This window comes from Pteronotus mesoamericanus, unplaced genomic scaffold, assembly GCF_021234165.1.
Source record: "Pteronotus mesoamericanus isolate MK-2021 breed Mesoamerican mustached bat unplaced genomic scaffold, CSHL_Meso_final contig_25, whole genome shotgun sequence".
In the NCBI taxonomy this organism is placed as follows: domain Eukaryota; kingdom Metazoa; phylum Chordata; class Mammalia; order Chiroptera; family Mormoopidae; genus Pteronotus; species Pteronotus mesoamericanus.
The window spans coordinates 28,393,065-28,412,659 of NW_026555105.1; the positions used below are offsets into that span (position 1 = coordinate 28,393,065).

At 37.9% G+C, this 19,595-nt stretch overlaps 1 protein-coding gene across 3 annotated transcripts in view; it reads right to left on the reverse strand.

Moving 5' to 3' along the window:
• Positions 1–19,595, reverse strand: part of PAK5 (p21 (RAC1) activated kinase 5) — a 267,718-nt gene that overhangs the window by 139,071 nt on the left and 109,052 nt on the right. For all 3 annotated transcript variants that reach the window (XM_054574046.1, XM_054574047.1, XM_054574048.1), the window contains exon 2: positions 18,069–18,216. The gene's annotated coding sequence lies outside the window, so the exon portion shown is untranslated. The remainder of the gene's footprint in view (positions 1–18,068; positions 18,217–19,595) is intronic.

Sequence of the window (19,595 nt, forward strand, 5' to 3'; positions counted from 1 at the left end):
GTGCAAGGGCTCTTCAGGGTGAATGAACAAGGGGCCAGTTCTCCATTCATGTCATGAACTGTCAAGTGCAATTTGCAGTAAGTTATCATGAAAAGTTTATAGATTACATGATTGTGTATGCTGCATTTTACATCATATTGGACATTTTGCCCCATTAAGTGGTAATAAGGACAGAAACTACAGGTAAATTGTTTTGTTTATGAGGCATTCTGGGTTTTTTTCCCTTTGTTTAATTGCCTCACTTTTTAAAAATCATGGGTCCACAGTTAAACCAAACATATACATGTGCAGCTTCACATTTTATTTTACATGACACACTTGATTAGGAAAACTCATTTTTTCCTCAAGCCTCAGAACCTATCTGAAGATAAATTTTTTTTAGCTCAAATTGTGCATGAATTACTGAACATCTTTCTCTGTTTTTCTTCATGAAAAGTACTTGCTTTGGTACTCTTTCCCGAGAGTTGAAAATATTTCTCATTATCCCTCTTTTGTGCCTTTTTTCCCCTAATTTTGCCAATGATGTTTATGGAATGGTCATTACTAATAACATTTTGTGAATTTAAATATATTCATTTGAATGTAGCAGTCTCCTAAAAATATCATTCTACAAAAGAACGGAAAGAAAATACATTACTGCACTCATGGAGGCTTTTGAATGAGCTGTGTTGAGCAAATTATATTTTCTAAAGTAATGCCTCTATATAATTTATCATTTCAATCTAATGCAAATAACTGGATGACTGTCATATAAATTTATGATTGTCATATGTCTGGAATCATAGATTTTTTCAAATCTCAAGATTTATAGAACATATCGTCCATCAAGGACCTTTTTTTTTAAATGTTTTTTAGGATAGGTTGAATCATATAAGATCTATTAGCTCCATGATATCTAATTGAATATGGAATGCACTCCTTGAACTGTAAGGTTCTATAATTCAGTGGTTATATTTTTTATTTTAAATATGTGTTTAATGAGGAATTTATAATAAATAAAAAGACTGATAGTTTCAAAAACCTCATTAGACAATTTCCATAAGTCAATTGCAACCTATAGTTTTAAGTTCTGGGATGCAGCTATGGGGAAGGGGTGTGTGTGTGTATGTGTGTGTGTGTGTGTGTGTGTGTGTTTAAAGAGGTAAGTTAATTTTGCGGGCAGTCATGGGAATTTGACTGCGTTTCCTCTTCTATCTGTTGTTAAGTAAACATTTTATTAAATTACAACACACATGACTACACAGAGGGTACAGCTTAGTGAATGTTCACAAAGGAAACATATTCTTCAAGCCATAGTATAGATCAAGGAGAAACGCTCCAGAAGCCTCCCTCAACCTGTGCCTTAGTCATTGGCTCCACCAAAGATAAACCACTATCTTGACTTCTTTCATCAGAGATTCATTCTACTTGATTTTGAACTTTACACGTATAGAATCACATAGCTTGTATTCTTTTAGGTCAAGTGTCTTTGATGCAACATTACATCTGTGAGATTTATTCATACTGTTGTAGGCCCCATTCTTTCACATTGCTGTCTACTGTTTCACTGTATGATTATTCCACAATTTATTCTAACGTTGATGGACATTTGGGCTGTTTCCAGTTTGAAACTATCAGAAATAATGCTGCCATGAATGTTCCAGTATTTGTGTTTTGGTGAACACATATAATGATGCACTACTGCTGGGTGTACAGATATCTAAGAGTGGAATTGCTAGGTCAATGGTGTGTGTATATTTGGCTTTAATATATAGTTATAGCCTGCTTTCCAAAGTGGATATACAATGTACATTCCCACCAACAGCTTATGAATTGCTCACATCCTCATTCATACTTGTTACTGACAATCTTTTTCATTATAGTCGTTCTGGTGGGTGTGTAGTAGCATCTCATTGTGGCTTTACTTTGCATTTCCCTAATGATTAATGAGTACGAGTATCTTTCACATGCATTGACTTGATATTCACTTTTGTGATACATCTACTCAAGTCCCTTGTCCATTTTCCCATTGGATTATCCCCCCTTTTCTTACTAATTTGATGGAGTTCTTTATAAATTCTAGATAAAAGTCCCTTGTTCAATGCATGTATTGAAATATTTGTTCATATTCTATAATTTTCTTACACTATCTTAATAATGCTTCTGATGAACATGTGAACTTAATTTTTATTTAGTGTTTAGGTACATTTTCATTGTATCTATTACCTTCCCAAGTCCTGTTTTAAAAGTCTTTGCTTCCACCAATGTCATACGTATATTCTTTGAAGCTTAGATATACAATCCATCTGTAACAGATTTGTGTGTACTGCAAACAGGGTCCAAATGCTTTCAGAGAAGGGAAGTTCAATGGCCTTTACAGCCTTTGCTCCTAAAGGACAGTAGATCTTAGCAACTCCAAGGAACTAAAGAAAACTCAAGGAAACCTGATCCAACAGGTATAGCAATTAAGGCATGGTCATGGTCAAACATCTATTGAAGGAATCTTTCCAGCAAATGTTATCTTGTGAACTATTATTCAAAACAAACTGAATCAAAAGGATATTGTTAAAAAGTATACCACTTATTTACATGGAAAAGCAATATACCTACTTTTTTTCTGCTGGTAACTCTTAAATTCTAAAAGAATCAAAATTCTAAAAAAAAGAAGGCAAAAAACCCCCAAACCCTCAGCACACACATTTAGAAAAGCTTCATAGGCCAGTGTTGTCCAGTGGAAAAGTAATGCAAACCACAGGTTCATTCAAATTTCCTGGTAGCCACATTAAAAATAAAAACATATCAGGTGACAATTTTAATAATGTATTTTATTTAATGTAAAAGATCCAAAATATTTTTATTTGGACATATAGCTTTAGCCACATTTCAAGACCTTAAAATAGCCACATGTGGCTAGTAGCTATCATATCGGGCATGAACACAATAGCTTCCTTCATAAATATTATAATTTACACATCTACAGATCAACCTATATTGTAGTCATATCATAACCATATATTTAAAGAATAACACAGTGGTTTTCAGCATGTAGCTTCTGGACTTTTCACAATGGCATCACTTAGGATTTTTAGAAAAGCAAATTTGTGATACTACCACAGAATCAGAATCTCTGGGGGCTAGATATAACAATCTGTGTTTTTGTGATTTTGATGTATGCTCCAGAACCCCGGGGATAATAAAGTTATTTCTTTTTTATACAATGATATTAACTCTGTAGTACAATGTTTTAAATATACTGTCTTATCTGAAGCAGAACGTTGAGGGTGGGGGGGTTACCTCACAGTCAGGTTACCATCTCACATATTCCAAATGAGACCTCTCATGGTCTAGTTCTCTCTGCAGCAGACATGTGGGAGAAAGATTTCTTTGTTTGCTGTTGATTCCCAGTTGCCATAGGCATCTATTAAATTTGCAGAAGCAAAGACTTGGGCCTACACAGAAATAATCAGAGCAAGGAAATTGTATTATAGAGAAAAGCAAATAACTGCTTTCCCCTTATTAGCTCTGTATGAATAAAGTGAATATATAAAGAGGTGCTGGAAGAACCTTTATATTTTAAAAACATTCATTTCTTTGGCATGAGATATGTAATATGCGAGACCCAATTTTATTTGATTAACGCCTCCTCAGAGGCAGGGAGCTTTCCCTATGTTCCTCACTGTGGCAAATCCAGCCCCTAACACTGTGCCAGGCACCTTGCAGGTTCATAACAAATGTTTGTTGAATGAATGAATGGATGACAGCTCGATAAACCCTTCTCCATTTCTCAGATTTTGGTTTAGAAAATCAGTTAGCTTAATTGCTAGGGTTCCATTATTATTTTAACACAAAACAAGCTGAATCATTGTGTTTTCTACTTTTCAAGTAGTATTCTCCTTCTTGTCAAAAGATGTCTTGCCATCTAAAAGTTCATATGGAAGAGATGCAGTTTTCAAGGGAAGTTCTTAAAATATATTAGAATATAAACGCCATAAGGGTAAGGTTTGTGTTTGGTTCACTGCTGAATCCCTAGCACTTAGAACATTGCCCATAATATTATAGGTGCTCAATGAATATTTGTTGAAAGAATAAATTTTATCTTTTTAAAAATTCCTCTATAGCCTTCTTACCTCTGCCTTCTACACACAGCCATGGAAACCCACCTATTTTTGTGTTTATCCAAGCTATTCGATTTGCCTGCAAATGTCTACCATCTTGCTTTCTCCAAATCTACTGAGATCCTGCCAGCCTTCTCCACTCAGTAAAAGTCTTCCCCTCCCAGAAAGTTTCCCCAGAGACTCAAGGCTGTTGAGTCTCCACAGTCATGTCTAAGTTTCCTAACTTCTACTCCACTCAATCCAACACTTGTGAACACGATGTTTTTCATCTATTCTTTTTGCATCACTGCATTTGATAAGCTTTCTCTTGCCATATGGACTCTGGCTTCCTGAAGACTAGAATCATGGTATACACTTGGTTTGGCTGCTTTTTGAAAATCTTTCCACACTTAGCTTAGTGCTTAGAACATAATAGACATAATTATGATCTGATTGAAAAAAGAAACTTTTTAACAATATATTTGGCCCAGAACAGTCCTAGTTTACTACTGTTATCCTGGCATAAATATCAACAACTCTCTTTTTTTATTCTCAAACCAGTTTGGACAATAAATTATATGTTTTTTCTAAGTGATAGCCAACATTGATATAATAACACATTGGCCATAAAGGGTCTCCAAGTTTTTGACAACAGCTCATGATGTGAGAACTGTTTGACCTTTGTGATCAATAGGCAGTACAATGCCTTTGCTACTTACTATATTTATTTAGATTTGTAAAAGAAGAAAAAAAATTAGGTAGTATGGCAAGTTGGATAGGTGGCTTGATTAATTTTTTCAGAACTTTCAAGATATTGTTTCAAAGCCTTCCTGAAAAGAGAAGGAAAAAGTGATTTCAATCCCAGCTGCATGTTGTCTTACTTATACTTTTAAAGACTTCACACATGATTTCTTTGATGTTTACAACCCTCCTCTTAAGTATCAATAGATTAGGTGGAAGATACTAATTTCCATTTCAGAAATAAAGAAAAACAGCTCCATGGATTTAATGTCATTTGACTAGCCAGAAAGAGAAGCTGGAATAAAGCTCAATATTTTATGATAATAAAGCTCAATATGATAGCTGTACATCTCCTTTACCCCCAATAAAAGCCATGCTCTTTAGTTATCCTTCCACACCTAAAAACACTCACTTTCCTTTCTCATAAAAACAAAAACACTATTTGCATGAATCAAAGAGAACTTCATCCAAGAAATGTTTGCAGATATGACATTTGGTATGCTTCCTAAACAAGGGGGTAATAATGATCATACTTTCCATTGACCTCACACTTTCCATTTTCTTCTAGTGCCTTTCATTTTCTTTTACATCAAACATCTGGAATAGGCAGACTAGGTGTTTCCACATTGTTTCACTCTGTACTCAGAAACATTAAGAAGTCAGCTCAAGACCGCATTGTAGGCTCAAAGGGACACAACCAAAAATGACTGGGGTCATCTGACTCCCAAATCAGGTACGTTTGATTCTGCCAAATGAAAATTTCATGAAATAAAATGCCAAACTTTTAATCAAACTTACTGTCATATTTAATGTGCTTTTAAAAAACACATAAAAATAATTGGAAGTTGACACAAACCATTTTCCAGTTTTTCCCATCTTTCTTAGGTTACAGATGAGCAAGGTAAGTGCTTCATGGAGAGTCTGAATAGTTTTATGTTCTAAGTAGTCCGTGAAGATATGCCTAAAACTTTGCATTAGGAACAAAGCCTTTAAGAAGGTATGTGAGAGTGTCAGCAGTGGGCTGTGACAACACGCGTCTCTCTGCATCCCTTGTACTCCAACCAGATCTCCGGCTCTTACATTTCATGTCACATAAGCAAGAAGCTGCATAAGCAGCTAGGATCTACACATGTGTTTGTAATACATAGTCTTGATTGTTATCAGCAGAAGCCCTTCCAGGCCTAAGGGCTCAGTGAATGCTTCCACTTCTTCAGTTACTCCTTGGTTTCTACTGCAGAGACTCCCTTTTTGACCACTTTCTATCCTAAAGAACAGATGCTGAAGAAAATAGGCTGGGAGTTCTTTAACGGTCCTTTCCAATTGCTTCCTGTGGGGGATGCACTTGCCCCGGGGCATGAGAAACAATCTGCGTGGTAGCACAAGTATCTAGTAGCACCGAAACAGACTGTGGTGCCTGTTTTCCTCCACCAAGTCTATTCATTAGGGAACTTTAAAGAAATATTAAGCTTGTGAATGAAGTGAGAGAGCCTGTCTGCTTAAAGGCCTTTTTTTCCCCCCTTCTTTTTTTCTTAATGTGTAGACTTGGATACTGCAGTGAAATTTATGGACCAGTGTACACAGTAACACTCTCCGAAGCTCCACCCTTTTAAGTAGTTAGGTTTTATGGAAAACTCTAAAGGTCTATGATGGCTAAAAGAACTCCTATTTCATAGGTGGGAAGCCTGGAAGACTTGAAAAAAATTAGATGATCAGGCATGGGGAAACAGAATGTCCTCATCTCCATATACATGTTTATTTGCCATGGAGACATCACATGTTGGAGAGGAATGTAAGGAACTGACCTTCAAGCACCTAGTTCTTTCACACCTGTGATGAAAGACACTTGAAAATCTCCTTTAAATAACTCAGAGATCATCTCTGGGCTGCAAAACTCACTGTGCCAACCCCTGCTGCCCATTTAGTTTTTTATGTTCTATGTATTGCACAGAGAATGCAGAAATCTCCACTGTTTACAGCCATAATACCCCGACTCCCCCACCCCACTAAGACAGATCATTCATTGGCAGCACCCTAGAAGGCTCCTGTGTACCTTCTAGAATTCTATAATCATAAACTAGTTTTTGAGTTCTCAAACCACATTTTATTTTTGCCTGTTTTTGAACACCATATAAATGGAGTCACACATACATAGTTTTAGGTGTCTGGTTTCTTTTGCTCAACATAATATCTGTGAGATTCATCCATGTTGTTTTATCAATAGTATGTTCTCTTTGTTGTTGCACAGTATTCCATCAAATGAACAGACCAAGGTTTATTTATCATTCTTCTATTGTTGAACATTTGGCTTATTTCCATTTGGCGCTGTTATGAATAGATCTGTTATGCACTAATTTTTCCTTGGATATAAATCTAGGGGGGCTATTGATGGGTCATAGGGCAGCTTTTTTGAGATTCTGAGTTGTTTGCATGTTTCCATGTTACACACACACTCACAATATCTTTGCTGTGCCTATAGTTTTAGTCAATACAGTATCCACTAGGCTTTTAATTTTTACTAGGGGAAAAGACTCCCAAGCAAAAAATCCAGCAAGCAAAAGCAAAAATAAGACAAAAGTTATTTTCTTTGACACAAAATAATCAAATTGCCATGCAGATAGGATTTACTTTCTGAAATTCATCAATCTCAAGCTATCAATACATGTTGTTTATTTGAATTTGTCTGCAGGCTAGATTAAATTTGCAGGTTGCCTACAAATATGTTTTGATTTCCTGTGCAATCAGGTTCTTTGTTGTTTGCATATTTTTGTTTTTAATAAATCAATGTTTAAAAACTGGCAGGTATAATATCAGAAAACTCCAGCTTTCAAGCTTCTCTTTGGGAAATTAGATATCTGGTCGACCTGCGCTACATTCCCATAGAGAAATAACAGACTGGAGTTAAGTGCCACTGCATTTGCAAATGCACAGCTTGCCCTGTTTGCACAGTTCCCACCACCACCTACTGTTTCTTATACTGCCTTGTCTCCGTGGGCACAAGTACCCGATGACTTGTCAGTCAAGTTCATTCACACTTCTCTCCTTGAGAGTACAGGGGCTTGGTAATTCCAAAGGTAAGAATGTTCTGGACAGTTAAGAAGTTGTCTTTTTTATATATCAAACAATGAAATATGTGGAAATCTTTCTAAAAGTACTATACATTAGCCTCCTTCCAATATATAGTGGAGGTTAAGAGGGACAGCTCAGCATATGTTGAATCTCTGTGTTAAATGTCCAAGAGAAAACGCATGGAGAAGAGAGCCAGGGAGCTTGTGTTGACTAGCGAAACTTCACTCAGGATATGTACCCCCAGGCCCAGTCTTTTGATCAACATCTATTAACCATATGAGCAGGATATCTGATAATGAGAAAAGCACCCCTCTGATCTGTTCGATTAAATACTTCCTGACCAAACCCAATTCCATTATGATTGGTACACTGGACAGTTACTAACTGCATTTATTAGTACTCAAGCTGCCAAAATTACTTCATTTTGGTAGTATGCAGTTTAGATATCTGAATGCTCCTATGTTAAAATACAAAAAGATCCTGGATACATTTTTAAATGAAAATTGGCTCACTAGACAGTAAAAGAAATATCTGAGCGCCCCCTGCCGCACCAAAATAAATGACACAGACATGGAGCCAGAGAATCCATATAGAGAGTAAATTAATGAAAAAGGCATGACAGACCTAAGGGAATGTGGCAATAACAACAATGACCTGGAGACCAAGTCTTAGGCCCTTCGCAAAGCAAGGCAGGACCGTTAAGCCCAAGAGACAGACCTAGAATGGAACTTTGAAAGAGGGTGAAAGTTATCCCTGACTTTATTAATAGGAAGTAAAGCAATGCTCTCTATAGGAAATATCCTCAATTTAGGTCTTAAGAATTCCTACATACATAATCAAACATTACCTACCTCACAAGGAGAAACATTGCCAAGAATAAAAGTTGACAAAATAACTGGTTCCCACACCCATTGTATTTCACGTATTATAATTAGCAGATAAATACAAAATAGTGATGTATAAAATGTAAAAATAACTAAAAATGAAATAAAGATGAGCATGAGCTGACTGTCATGACCTTTTTGTCATCTGTGTACTGATTCAGATGTGGAAACTTGGGAGGGACCATGATATTCCATGGTCATATTTTCTTGAATTTTTGTTCTAATTACCCAAATTGTGCAGCATCCCAGTCAGCCATTCAATTATTCTGTCACAAAGACTTCCAGGCCTTTAGCCATGATAAGAACCCTGTGGTTCACTATCAGAACCCTGGATGGCACTTTGATTTTGCTGCTTAGTATAGTAAAGTCCACCTTGCCCCTGATAGTAATGCCTGCTGCTCGGTCACTGCTGCTCTGGATCCCATCACCCCAGAGATACTAGGGAGCCCAACTCCTAGACAGCTTCTCCAGACACCAAGGGATGACACCCTTTCGCTTTTCAAAGGTGCCAGCACTCCTCTCCAGAGGCCATCTTACGGTTTCAGGGGAATGAAGTGTCCTCTGGGCCTTCTTGGTGAGTTAGGAATATCCTGAAGTGATAGATTCTCAGATTGTACCTAAAACCATTCCACTTCTATATCAAGATGATTTCTACATCAATAAATCATCTCTGATCCAACTTCAGAATATCTTGCCTTCCCCAAAATACATGCCAAGTCCACTCCCAAGTGGATTTCCTTGGTTCTGATGGCACATATTAGCCAGGTACTTGTATTTTTCAATGTGTAAGCTACTTCTTCCTGGACAAGGGCTGTTACTTTTTCTGTAAGACTGCATTCTAGTTATCATCTTGGAGCAATTAGTAGTAGTAGCAAAGATCTGAAGGAGAGTAAGAATCATCTTATGAGATATCTGCTTTAGGTGAGGCTGTTCTTCTGTCAGGGGAGAAGGGCTTGCTCCTGTCTTCCAAGGTGGCTTAGGGGAATTTGGGAGTTCAAGGTTCTCAATATCATCTACCCCAGTGAACTCAACCTAGGTCTCAGCTTCCTTGTCAGGAAGAGCCATGAGTTTGAAATAGGAGATCATACAAAGCTGTGCAGTCTCCCTTGCAGCTCTGCCATCCTTAAAGTCCAATCCTGGGCATAGATTTTATCACAGACTGCCCTGCAATGACCAGAGATATGTCTCTTTCCAAGCTGCCATAGGGTATGGTGACAGATGAAAACTACTGACGTTTGTTGCAAAGCATGATGTAGTATATACAATTGTCAAATTATAATGTTGTACACCTGAAACTTATATAATGTAAATCAGTGTTACCTCAATTTTTAAAAAAAGCTGCCATCGATGTTCTCTGGCTTTCAGAGCATGTCTAAAGTTGTCAATTAACTAGCCTCAGCCTAACTTTTTTTTGCCGGTCAAAACAAAACAAAAGGGAGTAGTCACCCTACTCCACAATCCATACAATCATTATTGCTCCAACATTCATTGTGTACTGCAGCTCCTAGATCTTCCAACACTTGACTTTCCACTTAGGTCTTATCCCAATTTACTACAAGTGAGAGATTAAATAATTGTGATGCTGCTGCACACCAGGGTTTATTTTCATTCCACTTTAACACACACACACACACAAACACACACAATGTGGTTGTTACTGCCTTCAGACCCAAAACCCACACAGTATCCTTTCTACAACCATTTGTTTTAGCTCAGTTTCCCTAGGAAATGGTCCCTGAGACAAACATTAAGTGCTAATGCTTTCACTGAAACACGTAATCCCAAGGTAGGAGAGAGATGAGAAAGGAAATGAGACAGGAAAGAGTAGGAAGCAAGACAAGGTGGTGTGTTACTGTCCTGGCCACAGCATTGCCTAGACCATGAAAAAAACACAGCCAGTAGTTCAGCAAATGCATCTGCTAAATGACATGGGACACCTCTAAATGAGCTGTACAGGGTCATACGCCTTCGAATGGGCCATCAGAGAGAGAAATGGAGAGGAAGTGCGCCTGCTTCACTCCCTTCTCTGTCCCTCAGGAGGAAGCTGCTAAGGATCTGGGTCAGCAGTTCTCAGCCAGGTACAATTTTGTCCCCCAGGGGACATCTGACTAGAGATATTTTTATGTCTAGAGACTTTTCTGTTGTCACAACAGGAGGAGCCATTGGCATCTAGTGGGTAGAGGCCAAAGATAACACTAAACAGACTATAATGTACAGGAAAGTCCCCCACAACAAGAATTATTCAGTCCAATATGCCATTAAAGCTATTGTTGACAAAATGTCATTAGTTGCTGGTGACTTGACACCAAGAGAATACAAGGAGGTGCATAAGATATGCTGGATAAAACAACCTAACAGAAAAAACAACAAAAGATATAGAAGACATTTCACAGGCAAGAAAACACAAATGGAGAACAAAACATGAAAGGATACAGACCTCATTAGCAACCAGGGAACTCAAATCACGGTGAGATGCCATTTCACACTCAACTGAGTGGCAAAAATTAAGACGTTGAGAACAACAAGTATAGGGAGAATGGCTCTCAAGGGGAATTTCCATTTCCTGCTGGTTGGGGGTGTGAATTGCTACCATCTCTTTGGGAAACAGTTTATTATTATGTTATAAAGTTGAACACATAGTTATTTAAGGTGATTATTCATATCAGTTGGCCTGTGACTGTCCTGGTTTTAGCACTAAATATCCTACAATCTGGGAAACTCCTCAGGTCCAGGTAACCTGGGACAATTGTTCACCTGTCTATCTCACACCCTGACGACCCGCTGCCACCCACAGGGCCCTGAAAAACGCTTGCACACGCACCAGGAGATGTATAAACAGATGATCATGCGATTTTCGTAATATAGAAAATGGAAACAATAGAAATGTCAATTTATAGGAGAATAAACAAATTGTGATATATTCACACAATGAATGAATCGTGAAATATTTAGCTGTGAAAATGAACTACAGTAACACGTAACAACACAGGTAAAATTTTAGACACATAAATATTCAGTGGAATGAGCAAATCTGTAAACTATATGAGTGTGAGATCATTATCATAAAGCTCAAAAGGAAGCACATATTCATAACAGATTCATGTTTGGTTCTTTTTTAAGCTAGGAATAGACATACACTTAGGCTAGTGGTTACTTCTGTAGGGGAGGTGGGGAAATGGAGTGGGGGGGGCATCTGCTCCCCAAAGAAACCTTCATAAACTAATCAATCACTAGGTTTCCAGAGAGTATTCACTGGATTGTGTACCTTTGCTATCAGATTTAACTTTTCTTTACTTTTAGCTATGTTATTTTTAATTTATTTTACTTCTTTGAAAAATGCCATCACTTTCTCACTTTTCAGAAATATGGAGCAAAGAATCACCGACATATTTGGGAGAGAAGAATGGAACATAATACATTCTCCAAGCCAAGGACAGTGAATATTCTGGCCTGGGTTCTCCATTCACAGGTCTTACCAGCATTTATTTCCAGTCAAGTTCCCATTTTGCCTCTAAGGAGCTGGTGATGCTAATGTCAACCTGCTAAGCCTCACACTAAATTGTGCTGCACTTGGTGACTTGGGAGAACATCATACTTAAAACACAGGCCAGGAGAACAATAAAAGTCATTTAGGAAAACTGCAGAATAAGGCTTCTGTTTAATTTACACAATTCAATCTCAGGATGAAAAAAAAATTCATGAACTGAAAATTACCATTTCATACACACATCCCAATGGAAACATGCAGAGAACCCTAATGTCAATTTCTATCTAACTGCTCAGAAAGTTGGCCTTGTGAGGGTCCAGAGCCTTGGAATTTCAGTCTGGAACCATAATGCAAAAATCCTTGATGAAGTTCTATATCTTATCACCAAAATCCTGCAGTGTATACATTGTCCTATTCAGATAAGGTTGAGAAAATTTAACCAAATTCTGGTTTAACAAAAATCTGCTCACTATGCTGAGCATGCTTACAGAAGGTACACCACGCAGGGAGATTCTATCACATAACCTTCATCTTTGCATTACCCTCCTGAAGCCACCAACACAGAGGCTGAAAAGTTCTTGAATTTACGCACGCTCTCAGCCTCACATTTTTCTCTAAGCATCCACCAAGTGATTGTCTTCCTCCCTTCATCCCTGCCTCCTCCTTTTCCTTTATGAAATAGATACAAATTGTACAAATCTGTTCATAAGAGAAAAATCTTATAATTTTGTCAATCATAGGGCTACAGTAATCTGTCCATTCAACCATTCACTCATTGACCTTTTATTTATTTTCCTGTTTGCTTATCTTTTTTTTATAAACGTATTATTCTGCCTACAAGTTAACTTGTATTTTTTCCTGCATTCTGATACATTTTACATATTTTTTCCTTTCTCTCATGGTGCTTGCCTCTTTTCTTTCCCCCATCACTGTATATCTTCATTCCCAAGTCACCTGACAGCATTATGGGACATATGCCTCTATGTCTTTGAACACACTTTCTTGCCTTACAGTGGGTTCCTACTTTTTCTGGCTGGGGAATGCTTCCTCACTCTGTGAACCTTAATCTAGATATTTCTATTCCTATTGCTTCTCAGCCTTTTGGCTAAGGTCAAGTGCAGATATTTCTATTCTTGGTAGTTTGCAATCTAGATCTTCCATTTCTTACATCCTTCAAAATGTGACCATGAAGCTCCTCTCATCAAGAGGTGGAGAGTCTATTTCCACATAGCCTTGTGCTTTTCTTTGGCCTACAGAATGCAGCAGAAGTAATTGTTCAGAACCTAGGTCTCAAGAAGCCTTGCTCTCTTTTGGTCACCCTCCTAAACCTTCCACAGCCATCATGTGAATAAACCCAGGCTACCCTGCTGGAGAACTGAGTTGACCTAGCTTCATCCAATCAATGACCAGATATGTGAGTGAAGTCACACTCACACAGTTAGTCTATTCAGCCCTCCAGCCAATGCTCAGCTGATTGCAGATGAATGAATGAATTTGACTAAGATCAGGCCTTCTCAGCTCAACCAAAGACTCAGGAGCAATAACGCTAAATGTCTTAAGCTGCTAAGTCATGGCATTCATTTGTTATGCAGCAAGATACTCCCTTTCTTGATTCTTTTTGATAGCTACAGCATACTTTTACAGCACTTACATCACTACATGTTTTATTGTCTTTCTCTTCCACAAATGTGTGAGCTCTTTGAGAACAGGGGTACTTTTTGTTTTGTATCCCAAAATACAAGTATCAACTGCCAACTCTTCAATAAATGGATGTCAGAAAAATATCAGTGATTAACTAGTTAACTAAGGATTACAGTGATGTTCGAGGGAGGGTTTTTGGAGGCAAACCAGAGTCTGAATCCCACCTCTATTTCCTATATGTGTTACTTCAGAGAATTTGGTTAAATTTTCTCAACCTTATCTGAATAGGATAACGTATACACTGCAGGATTTTGGTGATAAGATATAGATTTGTGACCCCTCAACACAGCATAGATTGAGTGCTCAAGAAATAGGAATGAAATGATAAAATGCATATAAAGCATTTAATATAGTACATGGCTTTACAGTTAATAAATGATAGCTCAATAATATGATCGTGATAATTGTTATATCACTTCTTATGGCAGGAACTGTAGATGCTCCATCCATATCCTCTTGGAATTCATAATTTCTGTGCATGCTGACATGATGGTGGCTTCCAATTGCAGACACCTGGGCCTCTTTGCTGAGGGCTTCGTCTGACTGCTGGAGTCTGCTTAGTCCACATATATGGCAGATCACAAATATCAGGGAGTTAACATCATCCACTTCCTTCTAGGGGAGCAGCCCTCAACCAAGCCAGACGGGAGAAGGCAGCTACAAACCCCAGTTTCCTTGTCCTTGGTCAGGATAAATCCAAGGTGTGTTCCACACTGGATCCCAGAATTATCCAATGACATCATGCACCTCTTGGTCACAGCAGCAATAATGCTTTTCTGTCTTCCTTTTCTTCCCCATCCCACATACCCACTCCCCTACAAAAGCGTAATGGCACCACTTCCCAAATAAATACTACCATCCACATTTTTTGTCCTACTATCTGAGTCCAGGGAAACCAACCTTAGACACTGCTACTCTTTCTGTTTTACTTTATTCTCATTGCTCTAGAATCCAATTACTATTTCCTAGACTTTTAATGATCTCTCCAGCTAATCAAAGAGTTGTATCCAATCCAGTATATGACAAGACCAATCACAGAATATGGTGTCACATTTTTAGGTGTTCTCAGATGTATTCACATGGCTCAATTCTCTGAGTGTATAAAGATAGGGTTAACTTACAGTTGATTTTGGGTACCTCTGTGCTTATCTTAAGGGCACCTAGAAACATGATAGTGATTCTTAACCAAAACAGAAGTGAAATGCACCAGCTAGTGATTTGTAATGTGCTATTAAAAGTCCAAAATTTCCCCAGAGGTATCCTGTACTGTTTATTTAAATTGTATGGATTGATGGTTTGCACTCACTTACTTGTTTGCAAAGCCTGCTTTTAGCTACTGGAGCTGTGGGATATAAAATATCCATAAGTAAGCTTGAGCCTTGGCTCCCCTGAGAAAAAGGTGTCACATACGTATTTTGGTAGGTTGTAATCAGAAGATGATGTGCACCCTTTGAGATGGAGAAAGGACCTTGGAACTGTACCAGAAAGTCTCAGTCCTCTCCGATGTTTGCTGGGTTTGCTTTCTCCTGCTGCACCTTATCCTTTATACTTTGACTTTATTATAGCTTTACATGATTTTCAATTACCTGACACTGTAGAATTGCTGCACTGAAGTTGTTTTCTAACAACCAAAGCCTTTTGGTAAGGGTCTGGGGTAGAAGGAAGAAGGGTTGTTACAGCACCCAAATTTAGAGCCATTTCAGAAAGTTGTGCATGTCGGAAAGCAGGAGTCTGTACTTTGCTGAGCTCTTAAAATGTTTGGTTGAGCTATCATGAAAATGCTTCTGAACACACACTTTGAGGTTGGTCCATGCTCCAATAGTGGGTGTTGGCTTCTTGAAATCTTGGCCCTACTTGCCAAGGTCATTGCATAACACCTTACCCTCTCTCCCCTTCCCTTGCACTATAGTCACATACTCCAATACAGAAAGCGTTCGCTGTGGAGAGTATTAGTTTCTCTGGCAAACATTGCTTACATCCACATAGCCTTGTCTTTTTGAAAGACCGATTTTAAGAAGTATTTTAGTTTTTCCTTCAATGTTCCACCTAGGAATAATCCAGTATAAAAGTTTCAGTCTTGCTCTGGTCAGTGTGGCTCAGGTGGTTGTAGCATCGTCCCATAAACTGAAAGGTCACAGGTTCAATTCCTGGTTGGGGTACATGCCTGGGTTGCAGGTTTCATCACAGTTGGGGGTGCACATGAGAGGAAACCGATAGACATTTTTCTCTCACATTGATGTTTTTCTTCCTCTCTCCCTCCCTTCCCCTCTCTCTAAAATCAATAAGCATGTCCTCAAATAAGAATAAAATAAATAAATTTTAAAACAGTTTAATAAGTTTAAAAACAGTTTCAGTATTGAAGTCTAAGTCTGTAGTCCTTAAAATATTCAAAGGTTTCTTATCAGGGAGAACACCCTTCACACCATCTACCTCTTGTTGTCTGAGTAACAATGTTCTCAGAAGTCAAGAACCAGGCAAGGAGGAGGAGAGGAGCTGTAAAAGCGTGTGGAAGGCTCTAGTCACCAAGTGTTATAGGATACGCTGTGTAAACATGAGATTGCAGGGAAGATTTTTATTTCTTTTCACAATTTCACATCAATCCCCTCTAAGTTTCGAAAGCAGGCCACAAACATACACCAAAAGCTGTTCTTTGAAAGAGCAAAATAAATTACCATTTGAGTCTTGTATATTAAAACACAAATGAACAGCATACCCTTCATATGAAAATTAGAATTATATAGGGGATTCATAGAAGGTATTGGTGGTCATTTAGTTTAAACTAGCTGAAGTAGATGCAAAATATACTTTAAAGCCATCATTCCCCAATGCCATGTCCCTAAGCCAACTCACCGTTATCTCTTACCGAGGTAACAGCACCCTGCTTTCCACTATTACTGAGCTCCTTACCCCTTAGATAAATACAGCAAAATAGCCTTTTTAAAATATAATATAAACTACGCTGCTAATAACTCTTCAAGGGCTTCTGTCTCCATTGGGGTAAAATCAAGACACTTCTCCACATCTGAAGGGCTCTCCAATGTCATCTCCTAACTCAGGCTTCTCCAAATCCCCTCTCAAAGCAACATCGGACTATTTTCTGAGCCTTGAACATATCCATCCAGATCCTGGTTCATGGTACAGAAAGTGTCCTACCTTCACACCTTTACCTAGCTGGCTCTTCAATATTCAACTCTCAGCTCAAAATTCTCTGAGTGGTCTGCTCGGACACATGAACTAAAGTAGCCTCAATCGCCCTCTATCTCATTACTTGCTCACTATGTTCATGAAATTTATTAATGGCTGCATTTACTTATAATTTTTTTGCATTTATTTACTTACTCATCTCCCCCCACTAGAACATCAGTTCCTTCAGGCCACACACTTGCTTTTTTTTTTGTTCACTACCATATTCCTAGTGCTTAGAACAATCAGTAGGCACATAGTAGTTACACAATAAATACTTGCTGAATAAATAAATGTACTTTTCTGCTTTCCTATTATTGCATATTTTTACTTTTATTGAAATATAATTGACATATACCATTATATCAGTTTAAGGTGTATGACAATGACTTGATGTTTGCATATATTGCAAAATAGTCACAGTAAGTCTAGTTAACATTCCTCAGCACACATAGTGACAAGATCATTTTCTTGTGATGACAACTTTTAAGATCTACTCTCCTAGCAACTTTCAACTATACAACATGTTATTACACATCCCAGCCCCTAACTCATTGAATAACTGGAAGCTGTGCATCTTTTGACCCCCTTCACCCATTTAGCTCCACTCCTGCAGCTTCCCCTGGCTCTGGCCATCACCAATTTGTTCTCTGTATCTGTGAGTTCAGTTTTTTAAAATTTTATTAATATTTTTTAGATCCCATGCTTAAGTGAGATCATATATTATTTGACTTTCTCAGTGAGATCATATGCTATTTGACCTTCTCAGTTTGACCTATTTTACTTAGCGTAATGCTAAGGTCCATTCATGTTGTCGCAAACAGCAAAATTTCTTTCTTTTTTATGTTCAAATAATATTCCATCATATGTGTGTATGAAAACTTTCGAATAAAATTTAAAAAGGCAAAACCGTAACACAATTTATTCGCCTACCTTTTTATGATGGCTATGGATGAATCAGACCCCGGAGGAGTGTGGCTATTTCTGCTGTGCAACTTTTCGCTGGAGTTCTTCAGTGTTCTTCATTTTTCCCCAGTGTCCATTTTGGCAAGAGGTGGAAGCATTTTGCCACAGTGTACTTCTGTAACAACATGGTAGCTACATGAGTCAGGGCCCCACCGACATTATGCTCTGTTCAAAAATAAACATATAAACTCATTTACATTCTCCTACATTCTGTACATCTTTTCCAAACTGTCTCTGTCATTCCTTCAGCTATGTAGCTACTGATTTGCGTATTGTTACCTGGACACACCAGACGGTATGAGATTCCCCTCAGCATCTTGCCTGCATCTGTCTCAGCACTTTCTCGAATCATTCCACGGTGAGTTGATGTCTCCAACAAGTGGTTAGCCCAATAGGGACAGGAACTGTGCCTTTGGCTCCTGGATCCCTGGGACCTATCCCACTAACTTGTAATCACATGTTTAATACAGTTGATTTTTACTATCTGCCATAGTTATGTGTTATAAAGTTGCTGCGAACACTGAACTGCTGCTCTGAGGGGAAGCATGGGATTAGATTTCGCCTAGGCTCTGGCCCCAACATTTTCATCAATCAACCAATATTTTATGGTTTTATGTGTGTTTCTGTTTAAAGACACCTTATTTAATTTATTGTTGATTCATTAACATTCAACTCACAGCCAACAGCTCTATAACTCATGCCTCAATGAAGCTTATCTAAGATATGTATTTTCTCCAGAATGCATACCAGAGCCTTCTTGCACTTAGAGCACTAGATAGCATGTCAGCACTATTAGGCTGGGGAGCCAATTCAAACAGCAAAATCACCAATGACAGGCACAGAAATGCAAATAAAATGACAAGGTGAATTTGCAAATATTGTACACAATCTCTAAATAAATGAGGATTGACTATACACACAATGGCTGGATCAAAGTTATATGTAAATCTATTTTCCTAACTTTGCTTATAGTTCATCACAGCACTGATATTTAAATGAGTGAAAAATAAATTCTACTGATAGGGTAGAAGGAGACTAAATCCAGATTTCATGTGCTTCAAGAAAAATCCAGGAAATGAAAGCAGTTATTCTCTCCTAACCTATTAAAAGGACAAATTCCAGATCCAGTTCTTTTCTTCTTCCTGATAGTAATCATTGTTCATCCCATTTTCAGACAAGTGCACAGAAACTTTCCTGAAAATAATTATAGGTTTATAGTCCACTTATTCACTAGGGGAAAACTCAAACTGTTCCCAGAAGAGGACTCCATTTTTTCCTCCTTGAATAATAATAAGAAATGCCTGCTTTTATTTTATTATATGCATCAGTTAACTGTAGGCACAATGTATGCACTTAGCGGACTTGTATTTTCTGTAAAAATGTCAGTACCCTAAGACATAAAAAATGAGGGCTTTACATTTTAAGTATCTACTTTCTAGTGTACGTAAAAAAATTTAAGACTTCCTTAGGAATACAGATTTATGTTTTAAAGTG